Source organism: Anomalospiza imberbis, chromosome 7, assembly GCF_031753505.1.
Source record: "Anomalospiza imberbis isolate Cuckoo-Finch-1a 21T00152 chromosome 7, ASM3175350v1, whole genome shotgun sequence".
Classification (NCBI taxonomy): domain Eukaryota; kingdom Metazoa; phylum Chordata; class Aves; order Passeriformes; family Viduidae; genus Anomalospiza; species Anomalospiza imberbis.
In genome coordinates, this window is record NC_089687.1 from 21,788,124 (window position 1) to 21,810,841 (window position 22,718).

Sequence of the window (22,718 nt, forward strand, 5' to 3'; positions counted from 1 at the left end):
TGAACATCCTGGTCCTCTGGCATGCCTGTATTCATTCCCATCTGTTGTGCTGGCATTGTTCCCACTCAGAATTATCTATGCCAATTTCAACAGGGCATAGGTGCTAACCAAACATGGTTTTAGAGGGACAGCTTTCATAACACAGCAAGTGCCATCTCTTGCCAGGAGATCCTGCTGTTTGCAAATAATTCCAGCTTAAGGCCACATGCTTCATTACATGGGATCACATCTGTAGATGCTTGTGGGTATTATTAAAAAAAAAAATCAGCAAATGTCTTCTGTATTTCTCTTACAGTTTGGCTCAGTGCTTGGAATTTTGCATGTGGAGAATGAATGCTCTGTACCTTGTTCAGCGGAGTGAGCCATAGGCTGTTATATACTCTGAGCAGTCTTAACAGTTTACTGCGTCAAAGCTGGGACAGTAAACTGCAAATGCTTACCAGAGCTGCCCTGCTTTTTTCAGGTGCCTTTTCACAGCTTTGTGTCTGTAGTATATTCTGAGAAGAAAATGATATAGCATTGCTTTTTGCACCACAGCATTTTCCTTTCTAGGTTCTCAACAGATTTTTGTGTAAGGCATATTCTGCCCCCACCCATTCATAAAATGGCACAACAACATGTACAACAACATTAAACTTACTAGTCTATCTAATGCTCTATTTAAGAAAAATTATTTTGTATTGATATATTATACATATTGTATTAGTATCATATTAGTATATTGTAGCTGCACTTGACTCCTGTTTTGCCCCTGAACAGATTACTTGTGTTAGCAAAATTACACTGTACTGTATAAAGGCTAGAAATAATTTAGGAAAGAGCAAAACCTCTTGATAAGCCTCAATGAAACAGCTCAAAATTATGCTCAAATTTTAAAATATAACTTTGCAGTTAAGCAAAAGAACATTTTGCCCAGCATATATCGTAGAAAATACTATTTGGAATAAAATAAGACTCAGGGTACATAATTTCCAGCTATGTGTTTCCAGTCATAATTTCTCACTCCTAGATATCAGATTGTGCAGCCAGGATCCATGGAAAATAAACCAAAAATTGCAACCCTCTTGACACACATAGTGTTTTGGCTGAATAGCACTAGGAAGACCTTGGTTCACATGTTGTGCATAGAAATGTATTTTTGCAAATCAGGAAAGGTATTGTCAGTCGTTCTCTTTATAAGCAAAAACCACCTAAGGCTGTTTTTAGTTGTATTTTACCTCTTCCTAAAAAATGTTGAATCTAAGAATGTGCAGAAGAGTCAAACATTTTTTAGAGTCCTAGCATTTCAAGGATGCAGAGTGACAAGTAACACATGACTATATTGAAAAATGCTGTTGGGAATCAAGTTCTAAAGTAACCAAACATTCTACTGGCTGTACATTTCAAAGTAGCAATGTGTGTATTAGTGATAATGTTGTTGTTTAGCATGTTTATGAAATTGGGTACAGCTGACAAGATTTAATGGGCTTTGAAACATACTTAATGTGCTTTTCCTATGCTACTGATAACTTCAGAATACTGCATTCTGAAAACAGAATAAAATAAAATAAAAAATAAGCCTCATTTCACAGTACTCATCAATTATAACTAAGCTTTACGTCCTCTCACCTATCTTCCATCCTTAGCCTTTTTAGCAGCTAACCTGACCTTGTGGGCTGTCAGTGCTGATTTGTTTTCCATACCACTTGGACTCAGAGATATTTTGTTTTTCTTTTCCTTATCTTCCTTATATCCTTAAAGATAAGGGAAGATAAGTCTCCTAATAGTGCTCCCTCATAATAATTGTATACCTGAGAAAACACCCTCAGGTAAGTGCAGCAGAGTGGCAGAAGAGGTGTATGTTATTAGTGCCATGGAATGAAAAACTTCAAGGCACATGCTTGTGAGAACAGAGGTTTTCCAATCCAATAGCTCATGAGGGGTGAAAAGAAGGTTCTACTCCAGCGCAGTCAGACAAGAAGCTGCCTCATGGGAGGGCTGGGGCACTTTTGGGTGAGTTGTATTTTGATTGTTTCTTGCTAGCCATAACAGCATAGTTATAAGGCTGCCTGGTCAGAGCCTCAGCTCTGAGATGTTGCAGTGAACAGCCAGTCCATTATGTCTCTACACAAACCTGAAATCTTTCCCCTAAAATATGAAGTCAGACGAGGTACACTTGTTAGGGAATACCCTCCAGCAGCATTGCCAGGGCGCACAGCTGAGTAGTTGTAAAAAATGACTGGTGCATGTCTAGGCAGCGTGGAAGCTTTGGCTCCTGGAAACTGCTATCTATAGAACAACAATAAATAAGATAGCTAATTTAAAAAAAAACATGTCTGGATTGCTCCAATTCATGGCTGGACTGTGTTTTTAATGCCTCTAAAATGACTAATAGTGTGTATAGTGACATCCAGTGTTCAGTTAGATCAACCACAGGTCTGTGTTCCGTAAAGCCTTTCAATTAAAAGATTTATTACAGACCTTATTTAAAATGCCTGTGTAAAGATAGTAGTAACCTGCCAACTGCAACACACCTCCACAATAAAAATTTCCTTCCTGGCTTATTGGGGAACAAGAATGGTGTGGCTCTTGTATAATCCTTTAACTTTCTTTCTTTATGACAGCAAGCGTCTGATTATTCCCAGGTGGTTTTGATTTCTTCTTTCTCTGCTTCTGTTGCTGTGAATGTGGCCATTAGGGCAGCAGTCATAAAGGATGTGTTCACCACTTCCTCCTCTGTCTGTCTCTTAACAGAGCCACAAGTCCACCGTCTTCTATCCACATTAATTCCCTGAGGTATCCACACAGTATTTGTGTTGACTGCCTTAATTTTGATCTTCTCTAATCATTCCCTGCCAGATGGCAGTTAAAGTTTAATGGTCCCTGTAAAAATAGTTCCCTTTCTTCTTTTAATCAGTCATGTGTGTTTGCTTAGCTAACTGTTAGATGTTTAGAAAGCACGAAGGGACCACCAACACAATTACTTCAAAATACACATCCGTATTGTGATTTCAGAGTTACGTAAAAGTGAAGGGTTATAGTGTAACCAAGATTCCTGGAAATTAGTATGGGCTACATGACCTTAAATTGTCTTTGTTTCTTTAGATTTATTTAAAAGATTAAACTAATAATTTGTGACATTTCATATAATTAAAGGTAGATTACTTTTAGCATTTTCTAGGCTCAAATGTATTTTCTGTGCTAGAAAGCATATCAGTATTATGCTTTTAGGGATGAATTGAGCAATACACTTAAGAATATGCTTAACTTTAAGTACATGTCTATGGCTAATGATAGATAATAGGGCCTCGAGCAAGGTACTTTGACATATGCTTGATCTTAGGCCCCTAAGTAGTTCCAATGAATTAATTTACCTTGTTGAATTTTAAAGAGTATGTATAGACACCTAATGACACAGAACCTGAAATTCTCCAGTATGTGTTTACTTGATTGAAGCTTATTAGAGGTTTAGGCTTTTGCTGAATTGAGAATTTAATTCAATTGCATATTCATGCTATGCCTAAGTAGCAAATCACTTCAGAGGCAAATGGTTTAAGCTATATCAGACACCTATGGAGTAAGCAGGTAAGATTATACCCCTGTGGAATAGGGACAGCCTGGGAAAGTGATAAGCTAGGAGTTGAATCCAGCTCAGAGTACTGCCAGACAAAAGGGTGCTGTGGAATTAAACGGAGACTGGATCAGGCTCCGAATGCCTTGCCTAGAGCAATACAGGAAATATATGGCAGAGTCACTAACAGAACCCAGATCTCCCGATTCAAATTAGACTTCTTTTGTATCTAACATCTGCATGCTGCAACTGGATGTGTCATCACAGCCTGCACAGGCCAGCTTCTAGATTAAAGCTCGCATGATAACTCCTACGCACACTGCAGGAATCACACCCACTTACACATCCCAGTAAGATGAGACTTCGCAGAAGTGCAGACCCTCCTACAGTCTCCTCCCTAGTAGAAGCCTGAGAAAATAGGGATCCTTGTTCCTTCCTTGAAAGCATATTTTAACAACCATCTCCAGAAGTTTTCGGACATGACAACATGCACCACAACAGTACTCTGAACCTTCTGATCATTTAGTGCTTTTTGATTTTGCCAATAATGCCAGGAAGCTGGACAAAGGGTATTGCTCCAGCTCCAATTTTCTACATTATGCCTTAATTAGCAATAATGTGGTTCTAACATAATAGAAATTTTGACCCTAAGGGAAAATTCTCTGTCCTCCATCTAGGTAATTTTCCTCAATTCCTTTATACACGCAGGTTTTTTTTGGTAAGATCTAGGCCTGAGAGCAGAGACATGAATGGGACGGTTTGCATTATGATAATAACCAGATGACCTCATTGAGATCAGAGCCTCAGGGTACTGGATTCTGGCAAAAACATAGTAAAAGTTGATCTCTGCACAAAAGAACATGAAGTCTAAATACTCAAGTTCTTCTGTAACTTTGGGATGGAGAGGCTGATTTGTCCACTGTCAGACTGTGGCCATTGCAAATGACTCACTCTTCATTTCTTGTGCCTCAGCCAATAGGCTTAAACCCAGCAGCATCCTTCTTCTCTACTTAGAATTAATTAAAAGCAGAGCCCAGCTTTGTTAATTTTGGTATGTCAGAGTTGTAAAATCTGTCAGCTGTGGAAGAATGGGCACACCTTTATCTTTCTTTCCCCTAGTTTCCTCTCCTGTTTCCATATCAGACAAACACACACTGGTTTCTTCCTTGGCTGGCTAAATATTGCAAACATAAACAAGCCAAGCAGAGCTTGCTGGGCAGATGATGGCTACTAGCAGGTGTCAAAGTGAAGGCATTCCCCTGTGGACACAACCCATCATGGTTGGGCTGATGCCCGGTTCATAGGAGGGAACATGAATCTTCCAAATGGAGAGGGAGATAAATTGCACTAAACACTCTAATGATGATAATGCAGGGAGACAGATGTGGTAACTGAGCGTTCAAATCCCTCCATGCGCTTTTACTTCTGTCTTACTATCCCATCATGCACTGCTGACTAATATAAGCCAGATGCACAACCAGAATATTGTTTGAGTTTATATTCTAGACATCTCCAGATCTGTATATCTTATAGATAGAAACATTTTTCCCTGGCAAATTCACACAAAGGTCATTTTTATGGGCTCATATAAAGAGTGAATTGGAAAACACTCACTGGTGTTTGTTTCAGCTGCACCACTTCTGTTAAAGAATTCTTACTATAAAAAACAGGGCAAGCATAGCTCAGAAATCTCGATTCTGGGCAAGGAGTTTTGTTTCCTTGTCCCTTGTGGGGCCACTCACACCTTTGCAAAGAGGGTGCCATTTAAAGGCTTGTAATTGAGAAGTGGTTTGGATCGGCCTTGCATAAATGTAAACGATATAATGATTTCCCAAGGTGAAAGGCAGCAGAGGAGGAGACAGAGCTCTGCCAAGTGAGGTCAAGTGTGGAGCATACGCAACGACCACGCAGAACGTTTATACACCTGGTATTGTACATGCCAGTTGTTAAGGCAGAAAGCCAAAGATAACGAGCAATGTGAGAATTACCAAGAGCTCCTTTTTGGCCCAGGTCCTTGCTTGTAATTGAAGTGCTATCCTCTACTGATCCTTCAGGTAGCATTGGAATGATTTTATCCAGGCTTCAAGGGAGAATCAATCCCTACAGAGTAAAATAAACTTCCTTTACATTCCAGCTCTGTGCTAGAAGCAAGCTATGGATGTGACTCAGGAGTATTCTTAATAGTTTTTAAAGAAAGTGAAATTCCTAAGTGAGATTTTGATTTTAATTTTGAAAGTGATTTTTATTTTTTACTCCAAGATGACTAGAAAACTGTATGAATGTCTACATATTTATGTTATTAGAACATATAATGAAAAAAAAGAAATATATTATATATATAATATATAGAATAATACTATATATATAATATATATATATATAATTAAAGTGTCTTTGTTGCATTGATTAGAATATATATTTTTAAATATTTCTGTACAATATTAGGAAAAAATAAATTAAACAATAGCCATCCAGGAGTATTCTCCCTTAGTCTGTACTCTCCATCAATTCTAACAATAGGCTATTTATTTTTCTTTACCCAGATTCTAATGTATTCACAGACAAGGAGTGATATAAGACACTGTAATCTTTTTCTTGGATAACAGATTTTAGCTTTTATGTATCCTAGTGTGTTTCTTCTCTACAATACTGAATTTTAGGGAATTGGAGGCTACTCTGTGATGTTGAAAATTTCCTTCTATGTCTTCAGTTGCCAGCCTTGAAATCTTTTTTATATACTTGAGGTATACTTAAGAAAATAGTCAGACTGAAAAATCAAAGACTGACTTGGCAATCTCATTGAAGTTCATGTAATTGTCACTTGGCTTTCCTTGTCTTCCACACTCTTCATTATGTTTTTACTTACCATCTGTTTAGGACCAACACTTGCTTTTGCAAGGAGATCTGGGACTATTGTCTGTTCTTACATAATCAAATTTCTTTTTTATTCTATTCTTTTTTGGGTATGGGGCATCTGAGTTCAGAATCATCCTTCAGAAATATCCATTTGGGAAAAACATTCAGAGACATATAAAGACAGAGTAGTAAACCCAGGAAGCACTGAATGTTTAACTGAAAAATCAGAAATATAACCAAAATAATTATTGGAGCTGCAGAGAATCTCCAGGTTTACAGAAAACTATAATGCCAAAATTGTTTGCTGATAGTTTTTTTTTTTTCCCTTTCTTTTAAAGTTTTTTCCCCCTGAAAGTTCAGTGATGGACTATAATGAAAGGGAGGAACTGTTGAATTAGTTTGCAACTGAAAATTAAAAAACAGTAGACTTTTCTGCAAATAGGAAACAGTGGAAAGCCCCTGTGATTCAACCGTTGAAAACCAGACTGGGGAAAGCACTACATTTGATTGCACAGCTGCAAGGATGTAGCAAGCTGGCCTCTCTGTTACTGCTGATTTTGGTCTGGGAAGAGACATACTTACTTACTAAGTTACATTAAATACACTATTTCTATTAGACTTTTCTATTTCAAATAATGGAAAAGATCTCCCTTTTGGCTGTAACTGCGGAAGAGCATCACATAGTTCATTCTCTATTTATCAGTAAGGCATGCTTTGAATCACACAAAACAAGTAGACTGGTATAATAAAAAACCAAAACACCACAAACAAACAAGAAAAAGGAGAAAATTTGTCCTACTAAATTATACTTTAGCTACTAGTGGAAGTAGACTGACAAGTGTAATATAAAAGAATCTTTCATATTGCATACTATCTTTTTATCTTTTGGTAACAGTAAGAGATAGTTTAACAGGACATTTACATCTGATTAAATGCAGAAGGCTTTTTTGATAAATAGAAACCCAAATTATAGCTGAGAGAACTTCAGCAAAGAAAATTAATCTTTCTCAGAGGAAACAATGTAAAGAAAAATTAGTAGCTGCATAATATATCACTACTTCAGAGTTCTTAAGTGGAAGTTAGGCCGGTATATTAAACTGGCAGCTTATCCTCTTGGAATATACTGTAACCACCTAACTCATGAGGAAAGCTCAAGAACATTAAAGATCTGCTTTTGCACCTGTTATATTACGCTTTGCATTTTTAATGCTTAGCAGAAGCTGTTGGTGTTTAAAAATCTTCACCAAATGTATCCATGCAGCATGGAAAAAGCTGAATTCGTTAAACTGCGTATCATACAACAGAATCATCTTGCATTTAATGACCAGATTTCTAGAGCAATTACTAAATTTGGTTCCAGTGCTGACCTAGGGGGAAGCCAAGTTTTTCTTCATTGTGAGGAATTAGTCTCCAACGTGTGCAGTAAGCGTGCTGCTGTTGACACAGCAGCCCCAGCAGGCAGGATGCCACACAGGATGTGCGAGCACAGCCAGGCACAGTGTGTGGAGGCAGACCTGTCACCATGCAGCAGGTACAGGTGGTGGCTTCCCCTGCCCAGCAGCACGAGGAAAGCACTGCCAAGGCAAGCTAGCCTTTCTGCAGGGGGTAGAAAGAGCCAGCCTTCCCTTTTCAGCTGAATGCAACTATTTTTTCTTCACAAAGTCTACATCCTTGAGTTTTTCTCTCATTTTCCCTTTGTGTTCCCTATGATAACTTGACACAGAGTAAACACAGGATTTGTTTTTAACTCCAGACAGGCATTTAGTAAATGCCAGAGATAATGAGACAACGAAAGTTTGGAAAAAAGTAAACAGCAGTCTTAGCAGAATTGTGTTAAAGAAATTGCCTCATCTCATCTAAGATAGTAAAATGAGCAAGCTCCAGGGCTGAATTATTCCCAGAAGTAATACCATGACTTCACTCAGGAAGCATTACTCAGTAGGATTACAGCTGGAACATTCTCAGCCTTAAGGATTCATCTTCAGAAACATCATTCTTGGAGTGCAAAATATCCTGTGCCTCTCAGTCCTAGAATAGGTTCTCTGTTAATATCTCACATTTCTGCATATCATAAACTTCAATTTACTCGTGAGTCATTCTGCTGTTCAAGAACTATGTAAAAAACTAATTTTATGTCAGTAAGGGTTAAGAGTCTGAGAAATTAAGCTTTCATTGAAATACATACACTGTGTGTGTGAATTTCCCTACACACACTTGAAAGTCCTGTCTCCAATATCAAAATATTTCACTTTTTTTCTTTATGGAAGAAATTTCCATGCAGTCATTTATGGCCTCCCTGTAAGAGGAGATAACCTATATGCAGACATACAAGATAAGGTTGTCTCTTACCATAAATTGGACAGTTCAGTGTGGTGAGAAAAATAAATTCGTTTTATTTATTTATTTACAAAAAATAAAAAAACCTAGAAAGTTGACACTAACTGAGGCATGCAAAGCTTCATGACATAAACAGCTTTGGGGAGCTTTTTCTCTTGGTGCTTTAAACCTGCTATGGAAATTTCTTGCCTGGTGAGGTAAAATAATGGATTGACAAAAAACAAACTCTACCTAGAAGGAATTGCAGTAAAGGAGTGTCTTAGCCCAGAGTGCACTAGAAAAAATATCATGTTCATAGTATCCTGGTTTTCTTTCTATTTCACAAGAAATCAAACCGAGCAAGAGTGTCCTTTATTCCACTCATACTGTGTAGAAAACTGGCAGTCCTTAAGCTTTTATTTTCTTTAAAACTGATATGGGGGTGGTCTTGAATAAATATTTTCATCTGGAAAAATAAGTTGAGAAATGTTTATTAACTAAATTTTTAACCTCATTTAAACTTAGATTTTTTTCCCTTGAATTTCTGTCATTCTTCTATGATTGTGAAAATGTGGTGCTTCCTTGGATGATCCCTTGGATGCCCACAAGGAAACATGCATTAGAATTAGATTAAAGTAACTCACTATAGTTCTTGTTGCATTCCTCTCAAAGATGCTGTTGCTGCCTCTGGTGGTGTTTTTTTGTGCTGGGCAGCCAATGTAAGAATTATGAGTAATTGGAAAACTTTTCTGTATTTACCATAAAACTGTATTTTAATTTCAGTAGCTCAGATCACTAATCTGGGCCTGCCTCCTTGTGAGCCTGCATGCAAATGTGTAGTCAGCACTCCTATTATCATGTCACTGCTTTCAAGTGTACCCTCTCAGACAAAAATGTCTCGTGAGGTAGAAGTAGTTTAGTTATGTAGATCTCCCTATTATTTCAGTCCAAAAAGCTCATCTTAAATAGAGACTATCATCTGAGTTGAAATGTTTTTGCAATATGCACTGATGTGAGACCAGAAAACCTTTTTTCACTAAGGTGCCTTAAGTAGACTTGGATGGAGCTTCAGTTTTAGCTGTGCTATTACATTTCCTTGAAAGCTCCCTTATCCATAAAAATAAAAGGTAAGAGGGAAGACACATTTTCTTGTGACTTAAAGGCATTTGGCTGTTGGTATTTATGTCCTTCAGTTTAGGGAATAATGAGTGGGAAATACACATGCCTTGTGTCTAAATGATCAAGGCTTGCATCGCCATGTGCTTTCCTGCTTGTGTGAAGGTACAAGCTGTGTGCTAAACACTACCATCAGGCTCAGATTCTTCTTACAGATGCACATGTGCACCTTCTGTAGCAGTGAGTGAAAACTGAGTACACAGATTAAATTCTAAAATAATATGACATTGCATTCATTTGCCTTGGATGAGAATTTTAGTTTAAAGTATTATCAATTTACTGTAATTCAATCCTTTAGCCCTTTACCATGTTCATATTATGAAAATAAGAATACCTTTCACACACACAGTGCTAAACAAAGATTTAGTAGGAAGTGCGGAGTGGCTTGGCTGGGAAATCATGTGAATATTATGCACATACATCTCCTGAATAAACTGCTTAATGTTCCAGTTATTGTACTTCTGAAGAATTTCTGTTGGCAACAGGGTATTGGCAATACATTCACAGAGTTTTGGGCAGAATCCATTCTGGTTGCCTGCATCTTGATTTTTATCTCATGACTGCTTCGAAATGAGGATTTTTTACATGAGATAATTCAGCACTTTATAAAAAGAATCATGGCTGAAAATATATGAAATTGCAGTTGGTACACCACACGGAACGCACCAGATAAAAAAAAAAGAGCTGAGTTTGACACAAAACTTGTGGATATGAGCTAATTTACACATATAAACCGTGAATATTTTATTTTGTATTCTGGAGCAGTTGTAACTCCATGATGTTGATTGTAATTTCGTCTTTCACCACCAGCAGAGGGAGCAGCAGTGACTGAGCTGCACAAACCGTGGAGGTTTAATCCACTCCATCAGCCAAATTCCCTCTGCAAGCCCCCTGAAAATAGTGCTATGAGCAGGAACCGAAGAAAAATGTCTGAGGGTAGGAGTGATCCTCGAATACATTTAAATATTCCTATTTTCTTCAAAATAAACTCTTGTGTACCCCCCAATTAAAAGAGTAGCATCACATTTACAGCTTTGTGAAAACTACATGGCATACGAGCGGTATTGGGAATAAGATCAGAGACCTGACTACACAGACCATGGCTGTCACATGTCATAAGCTAAAATCATGCTTCCAAAATGTTTAGCAAACTCTGTTTCTGATTTTGCAACTTAAACCTCAGTTCTGTGGGAAGACACATTTCAAATATGAAAACTAAAGTTACTCAAAACCTAAGATTTTGAAAGATGTTGGAATACATTTCAAACTTGTCAGTTGTTGCAGTTTACTTTCATACAGTGTTAAAAGTGTCAGAATCATTAAATCAGTCCTCAACAGACGTTTTACCATTTTCATGCAGCCAATCTAGCAAAAAAATGGAAATTCACAGCTGTTAAAAACACATGCAAGAGAAGATTGAATTTAAAGCAGTGTAGCCCATCTCCAAAGCTCTAAGTCCGAATACTTCTGCTGGGGGAAAGCAGCAGAGACACCCTCTGTTACACAACTCCTAACTGAGTCCTAATACACCAGTGAATATTTTAGTGGGCTTTGATGTTTTACCCATTTCAGTAATCATCTTCACCAAATATGAACACCTTTCCTATTGTCACTTAAGCTTATTCTCCCATGTTTTCTCCAAACAGCAAAAGCATTTAATAGCGAGGAATTTGAGAGCCAAGCCAATGTATATATCCTACAGACATCATCCTAACAAAGACATTGTAGACTAGATGACAACACTGTGCACATGAACTCTGTCTTCCTTCAACCTTATCAGCACCTCTGATGGGAGATACTCTCACTACAAACCTGATGTGCTTATAAACACAGCCAAGACAAACCCAGCAGCTCAGTCCCTGCCCAGGGTCATGCCAGTTCAGCTCATCCCAAAACCAGCCACCTAAAACTGAAAGCCTAACTATCATCAGCCTGACCTTTATTACATTATTTCTGGTGAATGTAAAGCAGTGATAATATTGGGGAAAATTGTGGTTATGGAGACTTCATATTGCAGGCAGAGAGAAGATCAAGGGTTTTTCTGGTGGTTTTTTTACGAAGAGGATTGAGGGATGTCAGAGTTCTGGGCTCTCCATCACTGGTATCACTCATCTGGCTGTAGGAGACAGTGCCTAAGGAAGCACTGCTGCAGGTTGCTCGCAGCTCTCTCACCTGCTAGGATCAGGTTAGAATGCCTGGCAGGTGGGAGGTGGACACATGCTATCTGAAATGTTCACAGTGTTGTGTAAGTAAATTATACTTAGTAAATTATACTTACCAAGATTTCATTTATCCACTCAGTTTCCTGACATGTCACTGCCACTTGGGAGTCTCTTCTTAGCTATTGGTGCCAAGAATATGAAAAAATTAAATCTTCTTACCTTGGGAGGCTTTACAAAAATGACACACCACTCTTCAAAATCCAGATCAGCATGGCCCTCCCAGTTACTTCTTTGGTTGACAGCTGACATTGAGCATAGATTTTTTTTTTAATACCTGCAAAGAAAGAAATTTCATATCTTTCCCCACCAAAAGTATTTCTGATAAAGATTAGTGTTGCTGTGTCCAAACAGCTTATTCAGTGGGCTATGCTGTCATATGGGCTAAACAAAAGTCACAAGGCTTTATTTGTTGTTAAACAAATATAATTTTAGCCACTTTGAAGAAAGGGCAAAGGATGGATTACAAGTGTAACTGTATAATTTCTTCTGTTTATCACACAATACAACAGTGCAATTTGGTTTGCAACATGTGATATTATTAATTTATATGTATTCATAGTAATAACTAATATTAAAATCACTATCATTAATTTCTGGTATTGGATTCCATGAAAGGGAATATAAAGCACAGTTTCACTGTATATTTAACACAATCTATTTTTAAGATTTTGTTATATGTGATTCCTCTTGAATTTTTAAAATAATTTTTATAATTTGCTGGAATTGTCTACCATGTAGGAAAAGAACAACAATTTCCGAACTCAGAAGGATGAAGAACATTACTAACAGCGTTACTAATATTAAGTCAGTAACTGAAGTTCTGTGTATGTCTTTCATATAGATCTAGTCACTGGATGTTAATGAATTACATGGTATTTACTAATGCAGCTAAAAGGGGTCTAATTTGTTGAATCTGTAAGATATTTTTGTCTGCATTCGATAAAAGTGTCTAATTATCTTTAAAAAATATCACTTTACAATGTTGCTTCCTGATCACTGCGTGTGTCACTATTTAAATCACAGATATTTTTGCCACTAGTACTGAACAGTTTAAGTTTCCACATGCTTTAAGTGCATACATATTCATCAGCAACATGATTGTTTACTTTCCTATAGTTTAATTTGCCCAAGTATACAGAAATGTGCTGTAATGTTTTCTCTGAAGAAGACAAATATGCAATGATACCATAGGCTGTCTGGTTTCAGTTGTGACCCATAAGGGCATGTGCCATTTAACAACCAATAAAATATGACAGGCATATACAGTTCTGTCTGAGCAGGAAAGGAAATTTTATTGCTCAGGTTTTAGTCACACATGCCTTACATAAAGTTGTACAGTCAGATCAGTATTTTATTATTACTTACCATATGTGTTGCACCCCCTAGGCATGGAAGAGCAAGCTCAAAAGCATTAACTTAATCTGCAGAAGAAGAAATTACTTCAAATAAGTTTATAGTCAATACAGTCTTCCTTTAGGAACAAAACAAAAAAACTGGAAACAAATCTACATATCTCATAGACTTCAGCCACAGAAGAAAGGAACCAATATTACAATCTTAGTTTTATCATCTTCTTTCTTAAACAGCACATCTCCTCTTGCATACCGAAATAATTCAGTATGCACTACTATGGATCACTGACATCAATAAGTGCTATCTGTCATTTCCCTACCCACTGTATCCCCCCAAAACTCCTGGTATTGGGGGTCTTGGCCTCACACAGAGAAAACACTGCTAATCTTTTAATAAGGTTATGTGCATAAGTTTATCAGAACCACCAGGTATGTTGTTCAGGGATAGATCCATGGTGAACACAGAACTCAGCAGGACATATCTGCACTCTGTTCACACTTCTTGGGTTCCTTGTACAGCTCAGCAGGAGAGGGCAAAAGGAAAGGTGATGATTTTGAGGCACTTCTGTAGTTACAGAAGAATTCCAAAACAAATTCCACTGTCTTGTTAATTCAGAATATATAGATGATATTTTCTTTAATGCACATGTGAACCAGAATTTATTTTACGATGTACTACCGGTGTTCATCTCCACCAGTTGAAGAAGCATGCTAACAGCCTGCAAAGCATTACAGGGGCAGGATATGAACCTACACAGGATATGAATATATAAATGCCAAAGGAGTGTAGTAGTAGCAACATGTAAATTGAAGTTCCAAAAGCCCAAAAATCTTACTTTAAGATCAGCTGATGCAAAGTAGCAACCTAGTTATTTTTTGGAAAAACAAGTACTTTTGTGGCACCAGACTGAGGGACTGAACGATCAGTAGGCAATGACCTGACAATGATTGATTCATGATAGAAGAAAGGGAGAAAAAATAAGTTGTATTTCAGATTCCAGCATGCAACATACCAAAAAAACTGAGCAAGGCCTCTGAAAGCCAAATAAGGAAGCTTGTCAGCCTTTCTTTTTCTTTGGGCACTTCATCTATCAAGACAAACTGGAAAAAAACGCTACAATATCTTCATTTAAAATGTTCTAGGTACCTGTCTGAGATATTTTAAGCAACACCGGCAGAAATAAAGAAGATTGAAGAAATAGTATCAAGAATACATAAGACATTTATTCTGGATAAAGTTGCTAATCTCAAACTTCAAATAAACAAATATACTGTTCACCCAAGCAAAATTTCAGTGCAAGTACTGTAGAAAAGCAGAAAAGAAAGGGTGATTTCTCTCTGCAATCACATATTCACACAGAAGTATTGTCTTTTTATATATAACTAATGCTTGATGACTTTATGGTTGACTATAGAAGTCTGAGGATTACAGAACTATTGCTTGAAGAATGAACACTTGAATTTAGCCTTATTAGTTGCTGATATTTTTTCTGATTCTATTTTTTTTTAATAAAGTGATTTCAGGTTTGTGAGCAGCTACCTATAATAAAAACCAATCCGTTTGAAACACTGGAAAGTGCAAGTAGAAGGTGTTAATTACAGCTAAATGCCCAATTCCCCTCCCCCCTCTGGGCTAAACCCTACAGTTTTAGGCTGCTTTCATTTCAGTAACCATTTGATCTTTCCCAGGAGAGGATTTTGTACTATTTCTTTTAATCTTCTCCACATGCAGCTCAAAACTGGCTTGCTGAACTCAATTTAAGTTAGCATTTGCGTTTATGAGGAGAGGATTGCAGGGTCTACAACAAACCAAATAAAAATAATGTTTATAAATGTCAGTTAAAGAAAATTGTGTGAAGTAAAGTTAGGTGCGTATGAGTGCATCCATACAAATTTTTGAACGATCCTGTTACTCCCTCTGCTCACTATGATCTGCAGGGAAAATATAATTCAGAAACCTTGGTAAACTTTTACTATAATGTCTTTTCAACTAGTAAACAATTAAGCAAGTAATTTAAAAATATTTTGAGAATAAAACACATTGATGTTTCACTCTATACACATAAGGAACTTCTGTGACTGTGAGTAATTAACCAGACAGAACAAAGTTAAACAAACACATAAATCTTTGCAGGGTGGACATTCTGTGCACTAAATAATGCAACACATCCACTGTCATCAGATAATGTGCACTGTGCTAAATTCCACGGAGCCACATTTTGGCACTAGCATCAGTGCCAAACTGACTTACCTTGTAACTTTTACCTCTATGGATCAAGTCTCCAGAAATCAAAATGGCTCCATTGACTCAAAATAGATAGGGTTTACCCTAAAGTAAGAGCAGGTCATGCAGGCAGCTAAAAAATTGCAACATATGTTTACCCACCACAACATATTGCTCCATATCTCATTCCTTTTGTAAGAATGTTTATAAATCCACAAGAATTATTTTTCACATCTATTGTTTTGGTAAAGTTCCAAAGAGACATTAATTTCCCAACTTCCTGCTAGCACTGCAATAGGTAAATATACTGCTGGTGCTAGCCACAGTCACGTCCACAGTTGGGTTCAGGCAAAGTGACAAATCAGCTCTAAGATCCAAATGCACACAGGAGAAGTTACAGCAATATCCTAATTATGCTTTCAACAGAAAAGTATACTGCCAGAAGTATTGAATAAATACTTCGCAAACAAAGGAAAAATCAAGATACAAGGAAAATAAATATTAGGAAAAAAAAAGAAGAAATGAGAAATCTAGCACAATGTGTACTGTCTGGACCCCACAGAACAAGGATTTCCATGCATTAATATAACAAAAATACAGTTGGTAACTTCATTTGGATTGCCTCTACCAGTCCAAATAAAATTCAGCAAAGCAAATTTACACTTAGGCCCCATTATAACAGACTAATTTCAGAGTCGTTGAATTTAGGAGAATTGTATCGTATAACTGGAACCAGAACTTAATGTACTGAGAGTTGAGTTTTACTAAGATGAAATATTAACTCATGTTTATTATGAATGTTGGTTGTTTTAATAACCTGAATTTAGATGCAGAAGATTAGATGTAATGGATTCTTTCCATATGTCACAAGCAATTCAGTTGCTCTTTTAACTGTAAATTCTGCAAGATTTTTTTTCTTACCTTAAAATACAAGCAAATTATTTAAAATGAAACCATTTTTCCAGCATGTGTGAAAATGTGCAAATGATAGAACTGGCAGTATGATGATTGCTTTACAGATAAGCATTTTCTTCATCATCTTCAAGGACATCCAGATTTATGATCTAATCACTCAGCCCTTTAACAGGATGCATTTGAGTTTGATTAAAAAAGAAAACAAACAGCAGAGTGGATTTATTAATGAAATCTGGATGACCTTTTCACATATGGAACCCTCTCGAAATAGCAACTTTAAAGCTGAGTATGGTCTCCTTAGCTGCTTTAGCTTCTCCCATCGTAGTGTACAGCATGTTTTTGGTGTTTTTTAAATTGGCAAGTGCAAATTTTGGGAAACCATTTCCCCCTCCCCCTCCTTGAACTTTAATTGCTTAACCTACATCCTAATTCAAGTTGCTCATAAACCTCAGCCTTTGTTGTAGGTCCGACAGCTGCGTTATGTCAGTAGCAAGTAAAACCTTCACAAAGTTCCGGAATGCTGCAAGACATTTTATGGGTGCTGCAATAAAAGGCAAATTGAATTTACAAAAATGCATTTGTCACTGATTAAAAACTTACAAAGTTAATTGGAAACACAGTGTAGGTGTTGCCACACAACTAGAGGTGTAATTGGTGGTTTTAATTCAGCTGGAGCATGGGGGAGAGTAGCTGTTCATGTAAGGCCAGCAATCTTTTTCATATTCCTTTTCTCTTGAAGAAACAGGGTGTTTTTACTGGAAGACTTGCATGAATGGTCAATAGCATTAAGATGTCAGCTGAGGACTAGGGACCACTTCCATGCTCAGCTTTCAAGGCTGTATCAAAGTAAAATTTGCAAGTACCAGTCAGAGCCCATTAGTAATTGCAGGGTCTATTGGGAAAGTTTTTTTTTTCTTGTTTTAGGTTGGCAAAACTGACACTGCTGTAACAATCACTGCTTCAGCAAGTGAGGAGGGGAGAGGGAGGTACCCAATGGCCTTGGCAATCAGCACCCTCCCCCTGGAGCTGAGTGAATTATCTCCACATAATCCACTTAACCTTTGCCATTGTGGGACCTGGGAAGCTGAAGGTATTTTTAAACTTGAGTCTTTTAATTGCCATTTTATAGTGTCACTAGTCCAGCTCAGCTGGAAGGAGGAGGATTGGAAAATAGTTCCATGAGGCAATAGCTTTTCTCCTCGGCTAGGAGTACTAATTATTATTGGTTTTGTGGCTCACTGTCCTCTAAGACTGTGGGGACAGTGATCTACAGTGAGTCCACAGGTGATGGAGTTTCTTTAATGTATCATCATTTCTGGTTAACATGGCTAAAATATCAGAGATTCTAAACTACTTACAATGTTTAACTTGGGTAACAAACATACTGTCATCAATTCTCAATATGCAGAAAAATCCAAGCAAACACAAAATGTTATGAAAACACCTCTGCTTTCTCTGAGTAATATGAGAAATCTCCTTTGTAATTTCTATCCTTGGCAAATGCCACTTGATATTCAATTTATTATTTTATTATTTACTTGATATTAAATTTCTTAAAATCCCACATAATCCCCTTATCAGAAAAATGTGCCTTGAACAAATTCTAAAGCATGCTCCTGGATAGTTTTCCAAAGTCAAGTTATGGAAAATTTATTTAGGATGTGATTAGTTCAGTAGATTGCAATCACCTATGAGAGCTTTCTGCTATATTTTTATTCATGGCTGCTTAAAATTTAAATAACACTTACCTATTTTATTGGTGAATATTCCACTGTGCTGGACTGTGTATATGTCCACATTTCAGAGATCATCAAATCAGGTTAGGAACCATACATGTGCTCTTCACAGAGACACTAAGAAATGGACACTGCACCTTTTCCTGGAATTTTCAAAAAAGCCACAAAGAGCTAGGCATTCAGCTTCTTTGTACATCTAAATTTTAGAGTCATGGGATCAGATAGGTCCCTTCAAGTTCTCTGGGTAAAAATGGGATACTGATTCCTTTTATCAACACTCAAGGAATTCTCAGTCCTATAGTTTTTACTCCTTATTCTTTTCACAATTTTAAGTTTCCCACCCACTGGCAGAGACGAAGGGAGCACGTGGATATTTTGCACACTGAGTGCATTCATACTTCACTGTGCAAGGATGTGGCAGACCTATAATGTTAGTTACTTTGCAGCAATGCAGATAATCAGTGTCCATCATGCCTGTACTATATATATCACTCCCAAGAACCCCAATGGTGCACACTCCCAGAGCATTTCTGAAAGGGACTTACTAACTCAGCCATCTCCCTTATTAACATTCTTTGGCACATATTCAACCAATAGAAAACCTCCCTGTGTGAGACTTTAGCATCAGTACAGAACGAGAATTATTCTGGAAAATTCAGGTCAAAACAGACTTGCTGTTTCTCACCACAGTGTCTGTGTCATCTCCTTGATCTTTTATTAATGATAAGGAAGTGAACAGCAGTAGTCAGGACTCAGAAGTAACAGCAGGGATGGTCCAAATATTCCATTCCCATTCCTGCTTCTAAAATTTAGCAGTATATATGGGAAAGTCCCTATTATATATTTTCACTTGCAATCTTTGAAAACAAACAGAATTGAGTAGGAAAAACAAACAAATAAAAAAGGATTTCTAAACCTACTTTTATCCAGGCCTACTGAGCAAGAAAGATACCCACTTTGGTATCCCTTCTCACCTTCACATGTTCATATCAGATGCTCAACTTTTCAGAGAACTTAGATAATAGACTGTAGTCATGTCTGTGACTTATCCAGGTCCTCCACTGGCGTAGTTCTGGGCTAAAATTTCAGCAGATTTGTGTGAAAATATATTTTTCTTGACCCATATACCAAGATGACTAAACATATTTTGTAAGATGGAAGGAATTGGATTAAATAAAAGATAAAGTCTTTGGCCTACTTTTCTAATTTTTCTGTTATTTCTGTAGTTAAGACTTTGTTAGAATGATCAGCATTAATATAACATTTTGCAGTGAAAGGATGAGCAGAAAGAGAGGACTGCTGTCTTTGATGCAAGACCAAAGGAGCAGCACATCAGCCATACCTTTCTTTCCACTGGATAGGTTCCAGATACAAAACAGATTGAACAAAACCTTGTATTCGTCTTGATATTGGAAGTGTTCAAAACCAATTTAAGTATTTGCTTTGGTTTGGATGTTAATATAAGTTTTTTAGATGAGGATTTAGAAACAGAGAGGTTTTGTAAACAAATGGTAAAGATTCTCTTGTTTCCAACTCAACCTAATTTTCTTTAACTTCCCCCTCCCCTTTTCTCTTTTGTATGAAAATCTTGGAGACATTTCAGGTTTTATATGAAGAGATGAGATTGTCCTCTGAGAAGATTCCTTTGTGTCTGGCTATGGCAGAGTAAAACTGGCCAGTACAGACAGATGCAAGTCCTAAGTGCCTTCCCCTTGCTAAAACCATGGAAGAGCCATAGAGCCACACCCTGGGCACCTTCTGTCCCAGCCCTCATGTCCCAGACAGGCTGCCATGGCTCCAGCCATGACTGGGTGCTCACTGAACCACCCTGGCATTAGCAAAGTCCTTTGTTCTACTGCACAAATGAAGACTGAGGACTGTACTTGGGGGTACAATTCTGTACTAAAACAAAAAAAAATTGCACAGATTTCCTCCCAAGTGTTACGGTCTCCATTCTGACCCTCTGTACCATCCCTAAAGTCTCCTACAGCCTCATGAATGGGAGAGGTTTTTCTTAACAGGAGAGGTTTCTCTTAACAGGAGTGGTAAGTAAAACACAGTGAGGGTTTTGCCATGGCTTTCAGCTTCTCATTTTTCCTGAACAGCTGTGAGCATGTAAAATAGCTTACATTCATGTTTCCTCTGGTAGGAATGGTCACAAAGATGGAGAGAGAAAAAATACTTTCAGACCTTTACTGGCAGCTGCTGAGGACAGGAGCTGATATTATCTAAAGTGATCTTTTATATAGCCAGAGAAAAGTTTCTTTTTTATGTTCTGCTTCAGCAACTTAACTTCACTTGCAGCTGATCAGATGGATCTTTCACTGAGTCTTTCACTGAGGTTCTTAAGATCTCAGTCATACTTTTCCCCACAGAGGAAAAACACCTCTCACTGTCAGCTGAAGGACTGTAACTCCAGATTAAAGTGAGAGAGCAGAAATGAAGTCTCTGTGAAGGAGCATGGTGCTTCCCTCCTTCCTGCAATCAGCTGCAGCTGACCAAACAGCAGACAGACAGCTCCTAAAATTGTACATGGGCATTATACCATAAACTAGATTGGAAGTTACATACCCATATACCCACCACTTTCATCTCCACCATCTAGGTGCATATATTGCTGCCTCTCAGAGCAAAAAGTTTTGGCCTTGACATGCTTGAAAATACCAGGATGGTGGAACACACTGTTGAACAATTTAGCCAATTTCATTCATTCATGTTCATGAATCTGAGACATGATATTACTGCTATTAATTTAATAATATTATCCAAAGCTGGTAAAATCCTTATCACTGCTATCTGATCTCAAATTAGGGAAAAAATAATCACCCATTTCTTACAAGAACCTTATAGTAAAGCCAGGTCAGGTTGCCCAAAGAGACCTGCAAGATCTCATGGACAGGAGCTCAAACAGTTTCGATTAATGAACCTAAGTCATGAACTGACATCTCCTTTCTATTCCCACCATCCCTATCATTAGCACAATTCATATCCTTCTTTTGTGTTTGAAAATATGTGTATGCTGTGCTTGCTCATCTGCTTAGGGTGAAATGTGAGGGAAATTCTCAAAACAGAAAAGGTTCACAGTGTAATCAAGAAACAAAATATTTTTTCCATCCCATGATATGTTCCTTGTATCACACTTCCTTCTCAACTGGAAGACATTGTTGTAGTGGTGAAGAGAGACAGAAATTGTGATGGCATTTCAACAACCTAGGGCAGATATCATACATTCACATATTGGTTTATTTTAATTTTCAGGAAGGGCTGTTTTTTTCATATATTGTTTTCTGGGTATAGGAGTAATAGAAAAGTGAAACAAAGAAAATCATGAAGAGCTATGGGTGATGCATCAGTTGTTAGAAGGACAGAAAACAATGCTTGGAAAGTAGGGGCTCTGAAGATTTGGAAGTCATTGCTGAAAAGCAGCTGGAAAAGATGTCACAGAAGGATGAAGAAAGATCTTATGTGGTTCTTCAAGATGTAGATGGAAATACTGGGAAAAATGTGGACATTGGTAATAATAGTGATACATGTGACATCAAATCTATTTCTGAGGCAGGGTGTTTGGCATGGGATGTACCCACCCTTGGGAAGTATGTTGACATATCAGAAAAACTCTGAATGAAAAAAAACCCTGAAAAGTGGGAACCTACCTTTCTGTAGAGATTTGGAATAAACTCAGTTTATTTAGTTCAGTTAATTAAGAGATAATATGATCATGGTCCATAATTATCTACAGATGAAGACATCTGATACCTATAAACAGACACAAGTACAAGAACATCTAATGACTGGAGAAAAGACTGTGAAGCATAAAGCAAGAATAAAGTGCAAAGAGTACTTAAACACTGGAACTATTTCCACATGGCAGATTCATCTTCATCTGAAGATTTTATATCAAGTTTAATGTCAGTCTGAAGAGGCAGGCTACCTTGCCAAGAACTCAGAAACTTGATGCATGGACCGTGAGGTGAATTTCTACTGGAGGTGAATTATACAGGGGGCCAGGTACTATCAGATGAATGTTGGGTTGATGAAAGATTAATAAGAGCTTGTGATCATTGCTGATAAATGTGAGCTCCTAGAGAATGAGTATGTCTGCCTATTCATATAAAGATTAAATAAGAGATTTTGAATATGCTTATTGGTTTGGCTGAAGCAGCTGTTGTTCAGTTATATACCACAATACTTCATTTTTAATCAGAAAACAAGGCATATGATAATTTGTTTGCAATAGCTGTGTGAAAGTCTATTGACAGGAGCCAATTGTCCCTAAAATACAGCATATTTACCTAAACTACTAAAAAATAATTACCTAATTATATACATTAGAATTCTTGCCCTGTAGCTGGTTTTCTGGTTTAGCCAGAG

The 22,718-nt window shown here is 37.4% G+C and overlaps 1 long non-coding RNA gene across 2 annotated transcripts; it reads right to left on the reverse strand.

Annotated features, from left to right (window-relative positions):
- Positions 1-5,480: 5,480 nt before the first annotated feature.
- Positions 5,481-22,104, reverse strand: LOC137477182 (uncharacterized). 2 transcript variants are annotated; one of them, XR_011000860.1, is made up of 6 exons: positions 22,001-22,104; positions 18,360-18,490; positions 17,034-17,152; positions 15,859-16,061; positions 12,280-12,394; positions 5,481-5,650 (listed from the first exon to the last, which is right to left on the reverse strand). It is a non-coding gene; the product is annotated as an uncharacterized lncRNA (long non-coding RNA). The 2 variants fall into 2 exon arrangements; XR_011000861.1 differs by lacking the exons at positions 5,481-5,650; positions 12,280-12,394 and adding an exon at positions 13,753-15,404.
- Positions 22,105-22,718: the final 614 nt, after the last annotated feature.